The sequence below is a fragment of the Engraulis encrasicolus genome, chromosome 23 (assembly GCF_034702125.1).
Source record: "Engraulis encrasicolus isolate BLACKSEA-1 chromosome 23, IST_EnEncr_1.0, whole genome shotgun sequence".
Taxonomy (NCBI): domain Eukaryota; kingdom Metazoa; phylum Chordata; class Actinopteri; order Clupeiformes; family Engraulidae; genus Engraulis; species Engraulis encrasicolus.
Window position 1 is genome coordinate 9,214,351 of NC_085879.1, and position 20,942 is coordinate 9,235,292.

The window sequence follows — 20,942 nt, forward strand, 5'->3', positions numbered from 1 at the left end:
AGTGTGGCTTTAAATAGAGAGGGGGGGGGTAATAGAATAAAAGTGAATGAAACAGAAATAAGGAGAGGGATGAGAGACGCATACGGTAGAATGTGAAGAGGGACCGAAAGCAAAAGGGGAAGAGAAAACAGATGATGAGATAGAAGCAGAGCGAAAGGGGGAGAGAATGAAGGAGAATTGAAGTTGGAAGAGGAGCGAAACAGAGGAAAAGAGAAAGAGAGACTGAGAGGAAGGACGAGCACAGAAAAGAAAGGAAGAAAGAAAGAAAGAAAGAAAGAAAGAAAGAAAGAAAGAAAGAAAGAAAGAAAGAAAGAAAGAAAGAAAGACAGAGCAAGATGAAGGAGAAGGAGAAGGAGAGAGGCTCTGATATAGAGGAGATGAGACGGGCTCAGACAGAGATGGTAATGATCCTTCTCCTCTCACCAGGAGAGCCAGAATGAAATGATTTTAAAAGCACGTAAAAGAGTAGCCTATAAGAGAGAGAAAGGAAGAAAAAGGGAAGGAGAGAGAGAGGGCAGGCGGGCGGGAGAGATAGAGAGAGAGAAAGAAAGAGAGAAAGAAAGAGAATGAAAGGCCATTGTGGCAGGTAATACTGGAGGCGGGTGCCCGTGACTGAAGGGACCTCATCTTGTTCGAGCCAGGGGAGTGGGGATTGGGGGCCAACTCCAAGGGCTGAGTGTGTGTGTGTGTGTGTGTGTGTGTGTGTGTGTGTGTGTGTGTGTGTGTGTGTGTGTGTGTGTGTGTGTGTGTGTGTGTGTGTGTGTGTGTGTGTGTGTGTGTGTGTGTGTGTGTGTGTGTGTGTGTGTGTGTGTGTGTGTGTGTGTAGGGGGGCAGATGCAGCACCCCTGTTCCCTCTTGTAAGCGTCATGGCCTCCTAACCCTCCACCCCTCTCATTCCGCTCCAGTCTCATTCTCTGGACCAGACTCCATTACTCTGACGCAGGTGGGGGAGGATGGAGGAGGAGGATGGAGGAGGAGGGTGGTGGGTAAGGGGGCGGGAGAACATGATGTTGTCCATGTCACAAGATGAACCTCTAAACCTTTTCCTCCATCTGCTATCCACTGCATACACACACAAGCCACACGCACGCACATATTCACGCAGAGAGAGAGAGAGAGAGAGAGAGAGAGAGAGAGAGAGAGAGAGAGAGAGAGAGAGAGAGAGAGAGAGAGAGAGAGAGAGAGAGAGAGCACATCCAACATGCACACATGTTTAAAGCCTCTTACTGGAAAGGTGTAAGCACCTGCACAACAACATAAAGACATCATCTCACTATAACATGCACCAACAGCATATGATGTCTAATAGCACTGGGGTGAGCAGGGGTGTCAGCTGAACTAATGGTATATAGGGGCACAGTAGGGCACCGAGAGAAAATAAAACATTTTTTGCTGTTATTTATTTTAAAAGGCTTGTAAATTAATTATATTATTGCTAGCATGTGCCCTATTTTGTGTGTATTCTGTAGATTATCCATATGCTAAACTTGAGCTAAATTCCAAGGTATAGCATGCATGGCTGTTTTTTTGTGAAACTCATAACGGGGCACAGCAAAACCAATACACAGGCACATGCCCCTGCAAAATAGGTCCGGCGGCACCCCTGGAAGTACCACTGACATTTATGTGAAGCTTTTCAGCCACCATGAATTCGACAATGGATTATACATGGGGGTTGGGCACAAGCTAAAAACACACAAATCAGGCTATTGTGGCCAAATTGTCACAATTCTCTCTTTCTAAGAGAGAGTATTACTGAGTATTACTGCCATCTGTACTGCTGTCCATCACTTCCAGCCTTGTGCTGCCAAGAGCAGTTCGTTAGTCAGATGTTCAGCTAACTCTTTTTTCTAGCACATAAATCATGAAAACCATTATGCCTATTATGATATTTTTAATCTTGTGCTGGGAAACTGTTTTTCAGCTGTCTATCATTGTGTTGGTCTAGTGTTTCTTTGTTTGTTCTCAGTGTCTATCATCCTTTGTGCTTTTCAAATTTGGCATTATGCTCACCAAATAGTTTAGTGATTTGAAACAATTCAAGGGTAGTGGTTCACAAACAATACACAAATTAAAGCAAATGCGTAGTACAAACTGTATAATTCATCACGTTTCATTTTGGTTCCCTGATTTTGCGGGCAGCTGCCATATTATTGCAGATGAGCGAGCAGAACTCTGTCAGGGTTGCCAGATGAGACTGATGATTTCCTGCCCAAAAAATTGTGAAAACCCGCCTGGAAGCACTAAATCCCACCCGATTTTACCTTAATTCCTACATCCTTTAACTTAAATTTGACCTGATTCTATTTTTCTATGGCTATAAATAGGCAGAAAAACCCGCCCAAATGCCCTTTTTCACCCGCACACAGCCATCTGAAGCAGCCCAATGGAGCTGGAAACACAGCCAAACAAAGCCCAATCTGGCAACACAGAACTCTGTGCCTCTGTGCCTCTGTCCTCGGTCACGCACTCCTCTCGTTGTAGGTCAGCCAGGTTCTTGGGCTGGTCGGCTGGTCGGCCGGTCAGTCGGTCTGTCAGTTTGGGGGTGTTTACTATGCTCGGCGTCTCCCAGACACAGCACAGCCCATGCAGCCATCTCTATTCATGTCGCTGCTTACCATTCCGGGGGCAGCACACCTCCTGTTCACATCTCATCCCCCGTTACCTTATGGGCGAGTAAATAGGGCTACACCTGGGGGACAGCAGCACTAAGAGCTTGAGAGAGAACTATAGAGCAAAATGGAAAAATGGAAAATGGGGAGTGGGGAGGGAGATTGAAGAAGAATAGAGTGTGTAGGTCTGTGTGAGGGAGAGAGATACAAAACAAGCAAAGACAAAAGAAAAAGGTTGAATTGAGTGTGCCTTTGCAGGAAACAGCTGTTGGTGCATGGAAGAGGGAAATCGTAATCAAGGACAACCCAAATGGAAAATGGACCCCAAATGTGTCATTATCACACAAGCATGCACACACATGCATGCACGCACACACGCACGCACGCACGCACATAGGCGCTCATGCACAAGCACAGCAGATACCTACAAGCTGTAACATAGAAATCATGGTCAATTTTTGTGCATTCTGAAAAGACACACATACACTCACGCACATGCACACGCATGTGCGCGCACACACACACACACACACACACACACACACACACACACACACACACACAGTCATATAGATTAACAACTCGCTGTATTTGGTCAGGGACTAAGGATGGATAGACAGTATTACAGTGAATAACTCTGGCCTGCGCTGCTATATGGTGTACGCCAGGCATCTCCAACTCAGCAAAAGTTGGGCCCTATGAACTATCAGCTCCATTGGACACTCCCAGCCCCAGCCATATATTTGCATAAATCGGACTGTGTGTGGGCCCACTACATGGGGCCCTGGTGTCACACATTACCCTCCTGAACGATATCCATGGCACCAGGCATCTCTAACTCAGCACCGGGCCCACTCCTGACGTGGCCATGAGACAGACAGGAAGAGAGAGACAGAAGAACAGCAAAGACGAGAGAGACAGAAGAAAAGAGAGGAATAAAGGAGAAGACAGAGGGGGTTAAGATGAAGGGTAGAGAAAAAAGAGGAAATGAGAAAGAGAAACGCTAGTTCATCTTTTCCAATCATCAGCACTCCCTTGATGTGATTAGATCAGTAAAGGGGAAACGCGACTATTAGTGTGTGTGTGTGTGTGTGTGTGTGTGTGTGTGTGTGTGTGTGTGTGTGTGTGTGTGTGTGTGTGTGTGTGTGTGTGTGTGTGTGTGTGTGTGTGTGTGTGTGTGTGTGTGTGTGTGTGTGTGTGTGTGTGTGTGTGTGTGTGTACAGTGGTGTAGTCTACTTTTTTGAAGTGGGTATACTGTATATTTGAGCATTTTTTGAGGTGGGTATACTGTATATATTTGCGCTATTCTAAATAATGGATCAATCAATTTTAAGTGGGTATACTGAAATCCCAGAAATTTAGAAGTGGGTATAGCCTACTGCTCCGTATACCTGCGTTCTACGTAGAGTACACCACTGTGTGTGTGTGTGTGTGTGTGTGTGTGTGTGTGTGTGTGTGTGTGTGTGTGTGTGTGTGTGTGTGTGTGTGTGTGTGTGTGTGTGTGTGTGTGTGTGTGTGTGTGTGTGTGTGTGTGTGTGTGTGTGTGTGTGTGTGTAGGCTATGCATGCGTGCATGTATGTGTTAAAGCATGCAACTATGAGAGAGACAGAGAAAGAGCGAGAGAGAGGGAGAGATGAAAAAGAAAAAGAGCTTGAAAAAGACAGTCAGAGCAAGCAAGAGAGAGTATAGAGGGGGAGATGAGATGTTTACTCTTTTTTAAGTGTGCACCTGTTGGAGTGCCACAGCCTTGAAGTCATACAAGACAAGGCTCAAAGCCTCATAAGCATTTCCATCAGGAATGGCATAGGCTTGGATGTGTGGAAGTGAATGTTAAAGCAGTTCTGTTTTGACCACTACACACTTGTTTCCAACTGATTTTAAACTGTTAGCATGGATTTTTGGCAGTATTTACAGTATGTTATGGATGTATGTCAGGCAAGTCGACCACAAATTTACAATAATGTTGATATCAATACATGCCTGTATACAAATTGTCCGTAGTCAAAAGCTCTGAAAAACAACAGAAACGTAATTGCCACCAGGGGCGGAGTGGCCCACCTTTTCCCACCGGGAGAATTTTCCCCTTGGCGGCCCTCTTTTTTAAAAAAAAAAAACAAAAAAACAAACAAAGCGAACAACATCGTTTCCTAACCAAAAAGACAAAAGCCACGAAATCTGCAGTCGTACTACAGTACATGTGAACATTAGTGTTGTCAAAATATCAACCTGAAGTGGAGAATTGTAGCCTACACCTTGATGAAATGCACAGCCAGTGGTGTAGTCTACGTAAAACGCAGGTATACGCACCCATTTCAAAATTTCAGGGATTACAGTATACCCACTTAAAATTGATTGATCCATTATTTACAATAGCACAAATATATACAGTAGACTATACACACATCAAAAAATGCTCAAATAACAGTATACCCACTTCAAAGAGTAGACTACACCACTGGAGCCATCATCACAGTCCAAAGCATTCATAGGCCTACTAGGTTAGGCTACATCACGCTACTGTTCCATGCAAATGTGCACTCCACTGTCATTTTGACAGTTTGAAATTGAAATATCGTTTAAGGAAGACAGGATGAGCATGGGCACAAAGTTTTGAGTGTGGGGATTTGTAGAAGAGTAGGCTTACAAAATATAGTATAGTAGCTTACAAAAAGTCTGTCTACATTGTGCAATAAACCCACCATGCAGCAAATAAGCCAAACCTAATAGCTACTTCAAACCACAACCATAAGTCAACAAAATGTATAACCAAACGGTGTAGGCCTACCTTAAAACGCTGTCTTCGTCGCAGCAAATGTCTTTGTTTCTTGCAATCACTCTACTTTAATCCACAGCTTAGGCTACACACCCAGCACTGGTCACATCAGAATCTTGTGTGGTAATTATTTTGTTCCCTTTCTTCAGACATAGGCTACATCCTAAATGTACCACATATAAATATATGTATGATAATAATATTATTTCGACTATAAGGAGATATACTGACGGTCTAAAAAATCAAAACAAAACCCATTGCTTCTGTTAGGCGCAGTTCTCTTCCTTACCACTTGGTGGAGTCTGTTCGTAACCCAAGTCAATAACCACAGAGCAAGTGAATGGACTGGAAAGACTGTAAACTGTAACAGTCGTGTGGAAATCGGAAAATAAATCATAATTTATTAATATTTCCATCCTTTGGTAACCAATATACATATCACAGGTTCTTCAAATACTGAAAACAAAACTGTGTTACTAAGATCTTGTAAACTTCCGCGATCTACGGTGTATGAAAATTATCAGTAGAGAAGGGGTGTGGCCAATTTACTGTTTGACACCGTCAGTGAGGTATTGCCGTCTGGTATGCGGTATAAATACTGGCTAGTCAGCCATATTGACATACAGGGGAGTGGAGAGTGGGAAGTCAGTGCTAATAAGTAAAATGTCTAAAAGTAAGGGCTGGTTAAGAACGCATTGCGGCCGTATTATTACATTTCACGGCCGCGGCCCACCGGGACAAGTCCCCGATCTCCCAACGGCCACTCCGCGCCTGATTGCCACAAACAGTGACCAAGTTGTGTTGAGCTACTTACTCAGACACAACAACATTATGGTCAAACATGCATGATGTCTGTCTCCTACCCGTAAAATAAAACGTAGAGAAAGTGTGGAAAAGTGAAGGATTTTGCACCAGCAAGGATGCAGCAAGTGTAACCTTTAAAATTCTGTGTGAGACTTCTAGGGTGTGGAATTCTGAAGCATACTTCACTATGGAACAGCACTTTGGGAGTTGTGATGATGTGGAATCCTCGGAAATTGGGCATTACTCATACTAGCATGGACAGCACATTTCTTTTTTTTTTTTTTTCGAGACAGTCACTATCAGTTTATCTCTGTGCATAATAATAACCATAGCCTAATAATATGAATAATTGAATGAATTGACAAATAGATTGACATTTGAAAAGAAAGCAACATCATTTTGTTAGATAAAGTTCTGAAAGATATGTTTATTATGAAAAATATGTCATTATCGTCCAGCTGGGCCATTGTGTCCTAGCCTGATTATGATCCACTTTGCCTCACTAGGAGGGTGTGGCCTTTCTAATTGCGTGCAGTAAGCTCTGTGTCTTTTCTATGTAGCTGTCTGAAAAGCTTCCATCAGTAAAATGGTTGTCTCCATTGTCTTAATGCTTTTTTCACTTTAAATGGGCCTCTGTGGGCTCAGAAGGGTGTATATAGCCCAAACAGAACAGTGTGTGCACGTGCATGTGTTTGTAGTAAGTGTGCACAGGTGGAAGAATGACTTTGCTTAATCCCAGACCATGTATCAAAAAGGGACAAAAGGTATGATTTCAAATCAGTCCCAGGTGTCATTTTCAAACAAACAAACAAACAAACAAAACTTTTGATAATGAATAATGTAAAAGTGCTTTTGGTTGTTGTGTTATTAGCTGTGTCTACTGTATTCAAAAGGGAGCTGGAGTTCTGGATGCAACTGAAGTTTTTGTCCCTTGAGTTTGGAGCCTCTTGGAACTGTACCCAGAAAAGAGCATTCTGGCAACTGATCCTAAAGCTTAGAGCTTAACAAGTAAGGTTTTTTTTTTTAAAGTAAGATTCAAACTACTCAAAGCTGTACAGCTTCCAAAATATTCCTTTTGGAGTCAACAAAACAATCAAACTGAGAGTATTTGGAACATAAGCTAAGCTGTCAGTGAAAGTTTGATTAAGTAAAGTGAACAAAAAAAAATGGAACAAACTGAACACAACTTCAAGAAACGTAATTGTATTATGGATTCTGCACAATAACACTTTTTTATAGGCCTAATATTATAAATTCATGTCCATCATTGTAGGGAAAAAATGAAGACCCAAATATTTTGTAGTTTAGCAATTATATAAACGTATCAAATGCAGGTTCCAAAATTGAAATTAACTTGTACTACAAAATATGTTTGTGACCCAGCTAAATATTATGTAGAGAGTTTGATGTCAGATGTAGATATAAAGATATGTAGATATGTCTGAGGAAGGGCCAGGGTGGCCCGAAACGTCACGATATAAAATGGATTAAATGGTAGCTCATCTTGTGCGGTTTTCTTCACTGCCTATAAATGTAGATAAAAATAAATGTATATTCAGTATTGATATGTGTGTTAGTGAAGGAGAGAGTGACGTATGTTTGTGCATAGATAGGCCTAATATTAAAGTCTGTGGTGTGTTTTTGGAAGGGATGGGTTACATGTGAGACAGAAAGCAGAAAGGAGAAGAGATTGAGAGGGGACGAGAATAGTTTAACCCATTGATGCCTGATGTTGCGTTGTGCAACATTGGCCCTGGCGCCTGGAGCTGCATTACGCAACATTCAGGCTCATGAGATTTGAGACAACTTTATTAAAAATCTCTGTTTTTTTTTAGATGAATGAACATGACATCCTCATGAAAGATGAGGGTCTTAGCGTTTAAATGCAACTTAGTGCATACTTTGATGTGCTTCAGAAGTTGAGATATTTAGGTTTTTATAGGCTGAGGGCAACTTTTCTTAAAAAGGGCTCAGGCATTCAGTATCCTTTTTCGCAGGTGCCTTAGGCGTCAATGGGTTAAAGAGTTCAGTTCATGAAAACAGCCGACGATCATTAAAGGATAACTACAGTCAATTTCAACATGCAGTTGTAATGCTCACACTACCCTGGACTTGTCAGTGCCTGAGGGTTTTTGTTTTCCTTCTTCAGCCTTTTCCAAGATCCTGGTCATTGTAATGGGGGCAGCGATTTGTTTACATTTAAAAAAAAAAACATTTTTATTTATTCCCAAAAACATCCAAAAGGTTGACAACTAGCAAACCGCGGTACCTTTTGGGAAAATATTTGGAATAGGCCTATATATATTTTTTTTAAAAAATGTAAACAAACGCTGCCCCCATTAGAATAGCTCATATCTCGGAAAGGGCTGAGCCGAAAAATGTGGCATCACCGGGTACTGACAAGTCAAGTGTAGCGTGAGCAATACAACAGCATATTGAAATTGACTGAAGTGGTCCTTTAACCTGACCCTCGACAGCTGGTATGTTCCGCCTTAGTCTTCACGATACCATCTGGGAACCACAAACAATTGTAACCTGTCAACAATATTTCGGATTTTCACGGCCCTCAGATGGTTGTATGAGGAAACCGGAACACCCTCACGTGTAGTTTGGCGAAACGCAGGTGAAGTTAGGAGATCATGCCTTCAAAATGTAACTTTCACTCCAAAAATATCTGGGTAAATTGTTTGGACAAATTGTTATGCTCTCTCTCTCTCTCTCTCTCTCTCTCCTCTCTCTCTCTCTCTCCCTCTTCATCTGACTATATCCTTTCTCTACAACATTACATTTCAGTTTTGAAGGTCGGCTTCATAGAGCTGAGGTGGAAAGGTTGCTGCTCTTTGCGACCACATACAAAATATTTCCATATGAAAGCACAAGTGGCTTTCCCTTTCTGAGGTGTTACTCTTCACTTTCTGACGTATTTATCTTCACCAGGCCACAATACAAACAGACTGATTCTTTCCACTATTTTTTTCTAGTTCATTCCAAACACTTAATTCATGCCAAAAGCATTCAACTGCATCTTTACAGCTCAATAGCTTACGCACAGAAAGCTGGCTGGGCATACGTGTACTGTAATACAGTACAATATTTGGGTTATAGGCCTACTTCAATTCCGGAGGAACAAGTAAGAATGATGCGATAGGGTGTGCAGTTGATAGTCAGCTCTCCTCTGACTGCAGTTTCCGTTTGCGCTTTGCCCGGGGCGCAGGCATACGTGTGTACGTGCGTGCGTGCTTGTGTGCATGCGTCTGTCGTTTTGAATAACGAGTCATAGACATTTTGTACTTTGGTCAGACCAGTAAATATAAGTTCATTACCTCATAAATCTTCAAGCAAAGATCGCATGTGTAAATGAGCATATATACATTGAAAAAGAATAACTGAAATTACAATCAACCTCTACCCTAAAAAAAAATGTAAAAATATAATTTATCACCAAAGTAGCAGATGTGATTCGTTATAAACCAGCAGAGGTCTTTCACTCACACATTTGCCAACTTTTTGCCATCACGGACAGCTTCTCCTATCCATGAATCCCCCCTTAATTGTCTCACCACTGCTGCTGTTCTCCCTGAAACCGTCTCTGGCACGGCACAGAATGTTTTTGACCGTTTTGAGCCGTTTTTTTGAGATCTTGGCATATCCCACAGACACAACCTGTTACTGGGATGCTGGTTGGCTCAGAGGCTGCTGTGTTATGGTGTGCTGGGTTGGTTTGACATTGGACAGCTCAGGCAGTTATTGCTCATTAGTGTAGAGTGGTGGGTGCAGAGAGAGAGAGAGAGAAAGAGAGAGAGAGAGAGAGAGAGAGAGAGAGAGAGAGAGAGAGAGAGAGAGAGAGAGAGAGAGAGAGAGAAGGCTGCTCAAGCTCTAGTTGACCACCAGTCTGGTGGTTCCAGGCCAGCTCACACGCAGGCTGAAAAAAAAAACACTGAACTGCTGTTGGTGAACGGTCTCATTAAACTGAGTCTTTTTCTGTATCGTATCCATTGCGGATGCACTGTCCGGTCATTTCAAATCAAATTGTATGCTTTGCATTATATATAATTATCAACTGACGAGGTTTAAAATGTGTATGGTTTGGTTAAGATAATCTCATATTATGAAGCATGGCAAAAAGGTCTATTAAACTTTCATCTTGTTTATAGCGGAGAGAGAGACAGAGACTTTTTTAATTTGCTTATCTGAAGGAAGACAGGTAGAATTGGTGCTATCGTTTGCATACCGTTTGCCACTTTACATTATTGTCCGACGTTATTATAATCTCATATGGATTAAATGCCCATTACTTATCAGTAGGTTATACGCTCAGATGTTGTTGATGTGAGAGGAATACCTGGAGGAGCACACTGCTAGCAGCAGGTCGTCATGATGATAAAGTTAACGCTGCAACTCTGTTGGCATGAGGTTTGCATTTGTTTGGATTACACATGACATTATTACCGCTACAGTGTTATACAGCCCATATTATTTATTCTTCCACATGCCCTGATGAATGTGTCTTCACATTTCAGGCTTTTTCACAGCATAGTGGGAGAGATCTGTTTGCTGATGTGAGGGCATGCAAATCGTTTTCAAGTCCTTGATACGATGATCCGATGATTCAAATCTATATAAACACCACCTTAGCCATACTGGTAAGGGCTAAGTTGTGAGCATCTGGACGTCAGTAATAGAAGTTAGCAAGAATAGAAGTCATGTTTACTACAACTTGGCACTCGTGGCCACTTAACTTTCGCATCGAATGAAAAATCGTAAGCAGTGGTTATTTAGCAATTAAATGGCATGCAGCGTACAGTACAGTGCTGCGCATTGGCACTGCCCTTACGATTCGGGAGGTAACGATTCAATTTGAATCGATTCAGTCCGATTCTACAATGCTTTCCAATGCATTACATTTCTACTGAAAGCAAGGACAAATTATTAATCAGTCCTGAGGCAATACAAGCAGTCAGATAATGAACAGCATTGTATTGACTGTTATTTGTATCAGTCCCATAGCTTTCAATGCTTTGATGTGCTTTAATTATATCCCCGAAACGCGGAGCGTCGGGGATGTAATGGTTTTGGTTTTGCGTGCACCGCCGCCGCCGCGTCAGCCGCCGCCGCCGCCGCCGCCGCCGCCGCGTAAGGTCTTTCGTGTTAACGCGATAACTTTTGAACGGATGTTTGGATTTGTCCCAGATTTGGTGTGTGAATGCTCTAGGGCAGGTTCATGAACTGATTCGAATTTGGAGGTCAACAATTTCAAGATGGCCGAATTCAAGATGGCCGAATTTTTGTTTGGCCCATTACTTCTGACCGGGCAGATCGATTTGTCCCAGATTTGGTGTGTGAATGCTCTAGGGTGGGTTCATGAACTGATTAGAGTTTGGAGGTTAACACTTTCAAGATGGCCGAATTCAAGATGGTCGAATTTTTGTTTGGTCCCTAACTTCTGACCGGGTGGATGGATTTGTCCCAGATTTGGTGTGTGAATGTTCTAGGGTAGGTTCATGAACTGATTCGGGTTTGGAGGTCAACAATTTCAAGATGGCCGAATTCAAGATGGCCGAATTTTTGTTTGGCCCATTACTTCTGAACGGGTGGATGGATTTGTCCCAGATTTGGTGTGTGAATGCTCTAGGGTGGGTTCATGAACTGATTAGAGTTTGGAGGTTAACACTTTCAAGATGGCCGAATTCAAGATGGCCGAATTTTTGTTTGGTCCATAACTTCTGACCGGGTGGATGGATTTGTCCCAGATTTGGTGTGTGAATGTTCTAGGGTAGGTTCATGAACTGATTCGAGTTTGGATATCAACAACTTCAAGATGGCCGAATTCAAGATGGCCGAATTTTTGTTTGGCCCATTACTTCTGACCGGGTGGATGGATTTGTCCCAGATTTGGTGTGTGAATGCTCTAGGGTGGGTTCATGAACTGATTACAGTTTGGAGGTTAACACTTTCAAGATGGCCGAATTCAAGATGGCCGAATTTTTGTTTGGTCCATAACTTCTGACCGGGTGGATGGATTTGTCCCAGATTTGGTGTGTGAATGTTCTAGGGTAGGTTCATGAACTGATTCGAGTTTGGAGGTCAACAATTTCAAGATGGCCGAATTTTTGTTTGGCCCATTACTTCTGACCGGGTGGATGGATTTGTCCCAGATTTGGTGTGTGAATGCTGCAGGGTAGGTTCATGAACTGATTCGAGTTTGGAGGTCAACACTTTCAAAATGGTGGAATTTTTATTTGGCCCATAACTTCTGATTGGGTGGATTGATTTGCCCGGTAACTCCTTAATTTAATGGTTCACCATTTCAGTGAATCTACCATATCAGGTAGGCCTACAGTGTAATAACCAGTGTAACAATATTTAATACCATGTAATACTAGTGTAATACCAGTGTAAAAATAGGCAATACCAGGTACAGTGTAATAACCAGTGTAACAATATGTAATACCATGTAATACTAGTGTAATACCAGTGTACAAATATGCAATACCATGTAATACCACTTACACACAAATAGCCTACATGATATAAGTACAAAATTGGTACATGGTGTCACACTGGTATGACGTGGTATTAAATATTGTTACACTGGTTATTACACTGTACCTAATGTGGTATATCCACTGTAATAGTGAACCATTAAAACAGTGTTACAATTTGCCCCATTTTTTCCTTCATTTTCACAATAGTCATTTGGTTTTAAGCCTATGCACGTCATTGATCTATGTATAGATATTAAATATATTTATTTTATATTTTGTATTTATCATAAACGTTCATGAAAAGGTGGACGGGAGTGGTAGGAATGATTGGGGACTGGAAGCGTCGCGTTTCGGGGATATACCTTAAGCAGTCGAAGGCGACCGACTGCACAGGCAGTCTAGTTTCATTTATACAATAGTTAGATCCGGTCAATTTATTTTGCGATATCTGATTGGATGAGACGCGTTCTACTGGCATTCTACGCATCGGCAAGGAGGAGGATGTCTAGGTGGACATCATCCCCAGAGACACATCACACCTAATAATCACTCCGCCGTGGATAGAATGTAACCAGGGCCGCGCATTTTGAACTTGCCATCATTCTATCTCATAGTCTGCTGCGGAGAAAGTGAATGTAACCAGGGCCGCATATTTTGAACTCGCCAGCATTCTATTCCATTGTTCTATGTCGGACTAAAGCCGGGCATACACTATGCGATATTTTCGCTCGTGGGTATTAAGCTCCTGCTCACACTGCACGATGGAATTTCACTATTTAAAAGTTCACATCTCAAGACTCACGTCCTCACACTATACGAGCCGACAGTCGAATGTGAGCCAAATGCTTCCACTGTGCGACACGACAGACATGTTTCCCCGGTCTGCAGAGGAGGGAACATGCGCACCTGAGGTGGAGATGAGGTCGCGCTCAACAGCAAATCGCACGGCCCTATTAATTTGTGCATGTGAAGTGTCAAATCGGGTCGTAGCACTGCTTTAACTGTGCGATTTACGCTGGAGCCACGACCAAGATTTCAAACAGTTTTGATTTTCTTACGATCCTGCGATTGCACAATCGTGAGGCGAAATCGCTTGTCGTTACCCCATGTACACTGCACGATGCGAGACTCACGATTGACCTGCGATTGAGCAAGAAATCGGCCTGACTCCCAAAAAGTCGCGCGAGTGCCAAATCGGGGTCAAATCGGGGCAAAAGTCGCACAGTGTAAGTCCAGCTTAAGTTGGGCGCACGCATGCCCGCATGACAGCGACACGTAGCCTATCCCAGTTGGTAGCTGGATTCTGGCAGAGAGGAAAGAAGGTAGGCTATCTGATTCTAGTGCCGTTGTCTGGGCAGTTGGCACACCTCTGCGGCCGCTTTCGTAGTCTTTTGAAGGCAATCTAACATATGTAGCCTACTTTAAATATTCATACACGTAAGATAGTTTCAAACGGCAGATATGCGGGACAACGGACACTTTTTGACACAGAGACAGCAAGGCTATGTCAGTCTCCTGAAGTGTGTGAGAAGTGAGAACCGCTATAATCGTATCTCATTTGCGCTGCGGGAGAGGGAAGAACGAGGAAGAGATGCCCTTAAAAATATATTTGCAACAAGTTTGCCGTCCACCACGTGCAAATTAATGTATAGTAGGCTACAAAGTGGGCATCTGGAAGCAAGATACCGGGTGCCATGCAATTTAAAACAATGGCCGCTTGGAACGGGAATGAGGTGCCTTTTAGTTTATTGGGAGGGAAAACGCGAACCCCTTCCTCGGGTTTGCACACACATCAGACGTTTGCCTGAGAAAGTGTTACAGCAGCAAAGTTGTAGCCTTCAGCAGTAGCCTAAAGCAGACACCAGGGTATCATAGGCCTACAAGGGATTGATTTGTGTTGTTGTGTTGTGTGTGTGAGAACAGCGCTCGGATCTCATGCGGGACAGGAGAGGGAAAGAGGGGGATGTGTCTTTACGCAGCTAATAACAATGTTTTATCAGCAAGTGTGCGGTCCACAAAAATGCAGAAATCTGGCTTACAAAAGTAAGCATCTAAGTAAAAATATTGAAGTTGCACAGTGTTCACATGCATCTTGCATCATTTTAGTAAGCAAAGCCCAGACGCAGTTCACACAGAAATGTGCATCACACAGTTTCAAGGAACATTGCACGCTGGCAGCCTTCGGCTTTGTGCCTATGGCCAAACCACACCAGGGAGGATATCCGTCAACATCATCCCTCCCGCTCGGGTCATATTGCTTAAGTAAAGTTCATTTGCTCCGGAAATGCCCACGGAAGTAATTGAAAAAAAATATGCCATCGATTATGGCATTTGCCGTATCGAATATTGAACTGCCCTCTCCTGCAATGTGATGCATTGCTGAATCGATTATTGTTGACACCACTAGTAATTAGAGCAGGAAAGGAACTGAAGATGAAATCCCATCTGCGTTTCAAGACTCAAAACCCTGAGCTTAGAAATGTAGAGCCATGCACTTGACTCTTCAACGGCCTCAGGCTCTTGTGATAAATGTATGTGTATGTTAGCAATACCGTGGGCTTCATTTGATAAATGTTTAGCGTGTGTGTGTGTGTGTGTGTGTGTGTGTGTGTGTGTGTGTGTGTGTGTGTGTGTGTGTGTGTGTGTGTGTGTGTGTGTGTGTGTGTGTGTGTGTGTGTGTGTGTGTGTGTGTGTGTGTGTGGTGAAGATTGAATGATGATGTCTTTGTGCGTGATAGTGTGCGCAAGTGTATATAGATGTGTCAGTGAGTTAATGACGGATTGTGTGTGTGTGTGCGTGTGCGTGCGTGTGCGTGTGCGTGTGTGATGGATATGCCAGTGTCTGCTCCCTCGGGGCATTCCGGATCAGTCTGCTTATCCTCCGGCTGCCAGTGGGTGACAGTGATGAACATGCTGCACTCTATATGAAAGACATCCAGGATGCAACCCAACTCCACATACAAACATAAACACACACAAACACACACGCACGCACGCACACACACACACGCACACACTCAGAAACATGCCTCTTGTTCATATTTCCTCCTCCTCCAGGCACACAAAATCATACACAGGCATACCACATACATGTGCACACACACACACACACACACACACACACACACACACACACACACACACACACACACACACACACACACACACACACACACACACACACACACACACACACACACACACACCACACCACACACTTTCCTCATCTATATCTCAGGACAAGTGATTAATGAGACATTAGAATAAGCACCAACATTTTTTTTAATCCATGGAAAGATTTGTGTTGTAATACATGTAACACAATGTGTAGCATGTAAGGCTTGAACTCTCAACGGAGTCTGGTTACAATCCCCTTCTGCCAGTGGGAAAAATGCAAAGGGGAAAAACATTTTGGATTTACCACACTGCAGGGCAAATCAGTGATATTTCACTGATGCATCCTAATCTGATTTAGGCCTATGCTATTGTGTGGGCTTTAGACCAAAGGGTTCGACCATTTATGGGCTTTAGACCAAAGGGTTGCAGTTCCAAATCTCACCCTTCCACTCCCCACCGCACACCGCTGAGGAGCCCTTGAGCAAGGCACCTAACCCCATATTGCTGCAGGGACTGTAACCAATACCCTGTACATATCATCGCCTTGTAAAACACAATTGTGAAAGGTCTTCTAGTATACCATTCTGACCCTCAGGGACCCTAAACTGCAGAATGTCAATACGATTTCATGGAGACAAAGATTTTACGTAATAAAATGCTAAACAGGGTACTGGCATTTGGTGATGCAATTCAGTTATATATTTTGCTAAAAACAATTTCCAGACTTCCAGACTTTTTTTTTTTTACCAAAATAGAATAAAATGATCATGTGTTTTTGTGGCTGACCTGACCTGATCAGCTGAGAGGAATGTTAATAAAGGATTGATGTGTCTGCATTAAAAGCTTGCCAAATAGACCCCAAAGATATTTAAGACTCCCATAGTTTGTAGCAGCACATAAACCTCTTGCAACTTCCACAAGGAAAGGTACGAAAAAAATCAGCTTGTGCGCAAAGAGAATATTCTTCCCTTCATCGACACTCATTTGCCAGAAGTAGCCAATTAGGGAGAGGAAGAGGAGAAGGAGAGATGATGAGATTCCAGAGGGCTTCGGGGTGAGAGGGGTTGGGTCATGCTCGGAATATTGCACAAAAAGCCGAGTGTGGGAGGGGTTGTGGGCATCGTACGGGGGGAAACTGCAGTCGTAATACCTATCAAGTCTGTGGAGTCAATTTGGCTGTATTAACGAGCATATTTCAAGACCTTGTTTCCATAACGCTTTATATTCATTTTCAAAAAGAAAAAAATGATGTTAATGCTCTAAAATTGTAAAGTTGTACTGTAAAATTGTTGTTCTTTTTGTTTAAATTTGTTAAGGGAAGTCATGCACTTAGTATCAATTGCCTACCTTAAACTCAACTGAAAAAACAAGATTTATGGAAATTTAATTTTAAATGGCTTTAATCGCGTTTTGGTGGCAAACGCGTCTTTCCATGGGGGCATCATCATTCAGGAGGCTATAGCATACGAAGTGCCTTTCAATTAGAAGGTATTGATCCCACCTTTGCGTTGGCCTGTTGGTGGGTCTCACGCTGCTGGGATAGAGGAGACAGGAACCAGCGGCGAGGTGTGTAAGGTCTGTCTGGACCCATACCATAATGATCCATTACTAATGAGAGAAACCGCCAGGAGTCCGAGTATTGACCCCCTCCGCAGTTGGACTAACATAATTAAACAAATCCCACGGATGGCTTCTTTATTTATTTCCATCTGATCGACATGGAGGGAAAGATATCGGAATGGATTGATGTCGGTGTTTGTGTGTGTTTATGTGTGTGTGTGTGTGTGTGTGTGTGTGTGTGTGTGTGTGTGTGTGTGTGTGTGTGTGCGTGCGCGTGTGTGCGTGTGTGTGTAAGTGTTATTTCCTGGGTCCTGTGATCTTGGTATAGTTCACTTCATTAATGAACTAACTGGCGGTCATCTGCCGGCCACTCGGTATACGGACGTGAGAAAGGAGAAAGGGGCCTCATCACATCACAGACAATGAGAGAGGACACTGAGTCCCAATTCCCAACATGACTCCAATGTGTCTCATGTGGACCCTTGTGATGGATGTGAGCTCTTCACTCTGTGTGCGCGTGCACGCGCGCGTGTGTGTGTGTGTGTGTGTGTGTTTGTGTGGTGAGGCAGGTTGTTGTCGTGGTGGTGGTGTATTTTGTGTTTGAGGGAGGGTCTGTTGTTTGTGCTGATGTACTTGTATCATAAAAGGCATACACATATAGCCTACATTCACACACACACACACAGCAGACACACACACACGCGCGTGTGCGCACGCACACATGCATGCACCCAGGCAGGCACGCACGCACGCACGCACGCATGCACGCACACACACACACACACACACACACACACACACACACACACACACACACACACACACACACACACACTTGCACACACTCCCCAAGGTCAGGAGAAAGAGAGGGAAAGAGAGTCCCAGGGGCGCTCTTAAAATGGCACTAAACACTGCTGAGGTAGTGCTTTGTCTCTGTTTGCCATCAACATCAAACTCTTCTGAGAGTGTGTGGGGGGGTGCTGAGGTGGGACGGTGTGTGCACACGTCTGTGTGTGTGTTTATGTGTGTGTGTGTGTATGTGTTTGCGTGTGTGTGTGTGTCTGCTGTGTGTGTGTCTGCTGTGTGTGTCTGTGTCTGCATGTGTGTGTGTGCCTTTGAGAAAGAGAGACAAAGAGATAAAAAAAGACTGTGTGTTGGTAGGGCCTGTTTAGGAAAGTGTCTTCATGGAAAGTTGAGGAACATTGTAATGCCACAGGGGACTTGTGTGTATGCTTGTGCGCGCATGTGTGTGTGTGTGTGTGTGTGTGTGTGTGTGTGTGTGTGTGTGTGTGTGTGTGTGTGTGTGTGTGTGTGTGTGTGTGTGTGTGTGTGTGTGTGTGTGTGTGTGTGTGTGTGTGTGAGAGAGAGAGAGAGACTGTGTGTGAAACTGTGTGTGCGTGTGCGTGTATGTGTTTACGTGTCTGCAATGTTGTTGCTGTTGTTGTGCTGCTTTTATTGCTTATCTCCACAAAAGCAGTTTTTTTACGTGAGCGAGCCATCACTAATTCGCTCCCCAGAGACGGGCTGGATTTAGAGGAAGGTGGCTGCACACATGGTGAGGTCATCTGACATCCCTATGCTTATCAGCACGTACCTCATGCTTCACCCTGGATAGCTCAAGACTCCACTATAGCTACTGTATGTGATTGCATATGGGTATCATGAGGACAGAAAAAAACAAAGCATCCTTTGTTATGCTGATGGACCCGTTAGCTACTATAAACAAGAGGATGCAAGCAAAATCCCTTTCAAATAATATCACAACCGCCAAAGGCACGTGAAGTCAGTCGGGCGTACTACATGCATACGACTTACAAGGATAAAACACTGGCTGTGTGCCATATTCAATAAGTAAATGTAGCAGGCATCAATTTGGTAACTGTCTCCGTCTGGGTTTGTAGGCCATATAAGGTGTTTTTCTTCTGCCAAAAATGCCAAAATTGTACCATTAAAACCCTCTGAGCAATCCCAGAGGTCCTCTGTTGTACAATTGCAAATCAATGTAAAATCACCTCCAACTGACCGAAAAAGTTAAAAGAAGGAAGCTAACGGTTGACTTTAAGGAAACTGGGACACACTTCATAGGCAAACTCTGTACATGTTTGACTCTAGTAGCGTCAAGCAGGAAGTGAGCACATATACCATTTCAGTCTCACTAGCCACTTTGACAGGTAACTTAGCCTTATTCTTTGGTGTGACAAATCACAGTAGTAGCATTACTTATATTGAAATACAAGAATATTCTAAGGGGGGGGTGGGACAAAAACTCTGACTAGCAGAAAGGTTAAATGGCTAGTGATGCAGGGAAAGCACTAACCACAATGGCTGATGAGCAGAAAAGTTAACATCAAGCTCTGATTTCATTACATGGTGACTCCATCAAACTGAAATGAACAAACTCAATTTCAAACAGAAATGTCAATATCTGCCAAGTGTCAAATCTTGTCACGGAGGTGAGGGGAAATTTAGGAATGGAGAGAGAAAACTTGCCAGTGGGGAAAAGTGGCGCCTCCACATGATGGTGAAGCGTCGTCAGCTATATTCAGCAGAGAGCAGAGATATCTCTGTTCCTTCACCTCTGGTTAGGCCCTTGCACTAGAGCTGGCCTCCAGCAGGGGGAGTCATGGGACGCCAATTAAAAACCGTTAATTACTGCTAACACTAAACCAAGAGTCCTTTTAATGTTTTCCTCAAATAGGGTCCTTTAAAGTTCCAGGAATAACGTTGCTGGTGGTGAATTTGACGGGGTCAGAGACTTACAGGCAGGGTGCTTTATGAGGCTAAGCTGATAGATGTAGTCTCAACACCATATCCGTTATGTGGTTGGTCACCTCATGCTGTAATCTAGATTTCATCTTTGATGTGATATCATTTTACCAGTGAAAAATTACATTTTGACAGACAAGCTGAGAGGTTTTTTGCCATTTGGAAAGATGCCCACCTTCCCTGCCTAATTATGTCCAGAGTAATGAGGATTTTCTTTCACTCAAAACGATCTTGAAATAATATGTGAGTGTCTGTGTGCATGCCTGTGAAGAAAGGCCCAGGTATTTATGATGAATCACATACACAACGCAAAAATTGCTATGACATCTACAGTACTGACAACTTGTGTATAAGCATCATATGCATCATCAGATACAATCAGTATCACAGTTCCAGTGCATTGGTTGGTGAGTGTAAGAGCAAAGTTATTACACTTCATTAAATATCCTTCTGATACTGACTTAAGATAATGAGACTTAGCAGAGATTTTGAGAGCGATGTCTCCATGGGTTTCTCTTTGAGTACAGGCTGATGGAACTATCTCTCCCGCAGTGTTATGGGGTTAGCTCTAATCCTAAATCTCACATCACTCACAACCGTCCCCTAGTTTCCATGCGAAGAGTTTGATGAATGTTAACATTATTTTAAATCCCGCATGAGGAGCAAATTAAATCAAATAAAGTGGATTAAAATTCTTAATCAATGGGGAAAAAAAGAATATGCACATATTTTATGTTAAATAGCTAGTTGCCAGATTCATTGTACTACACTTCCTCAAACTTAGCTGGCTAGCTAAGGAAGCCTTTAAATGACCCCCAGTCTCTGT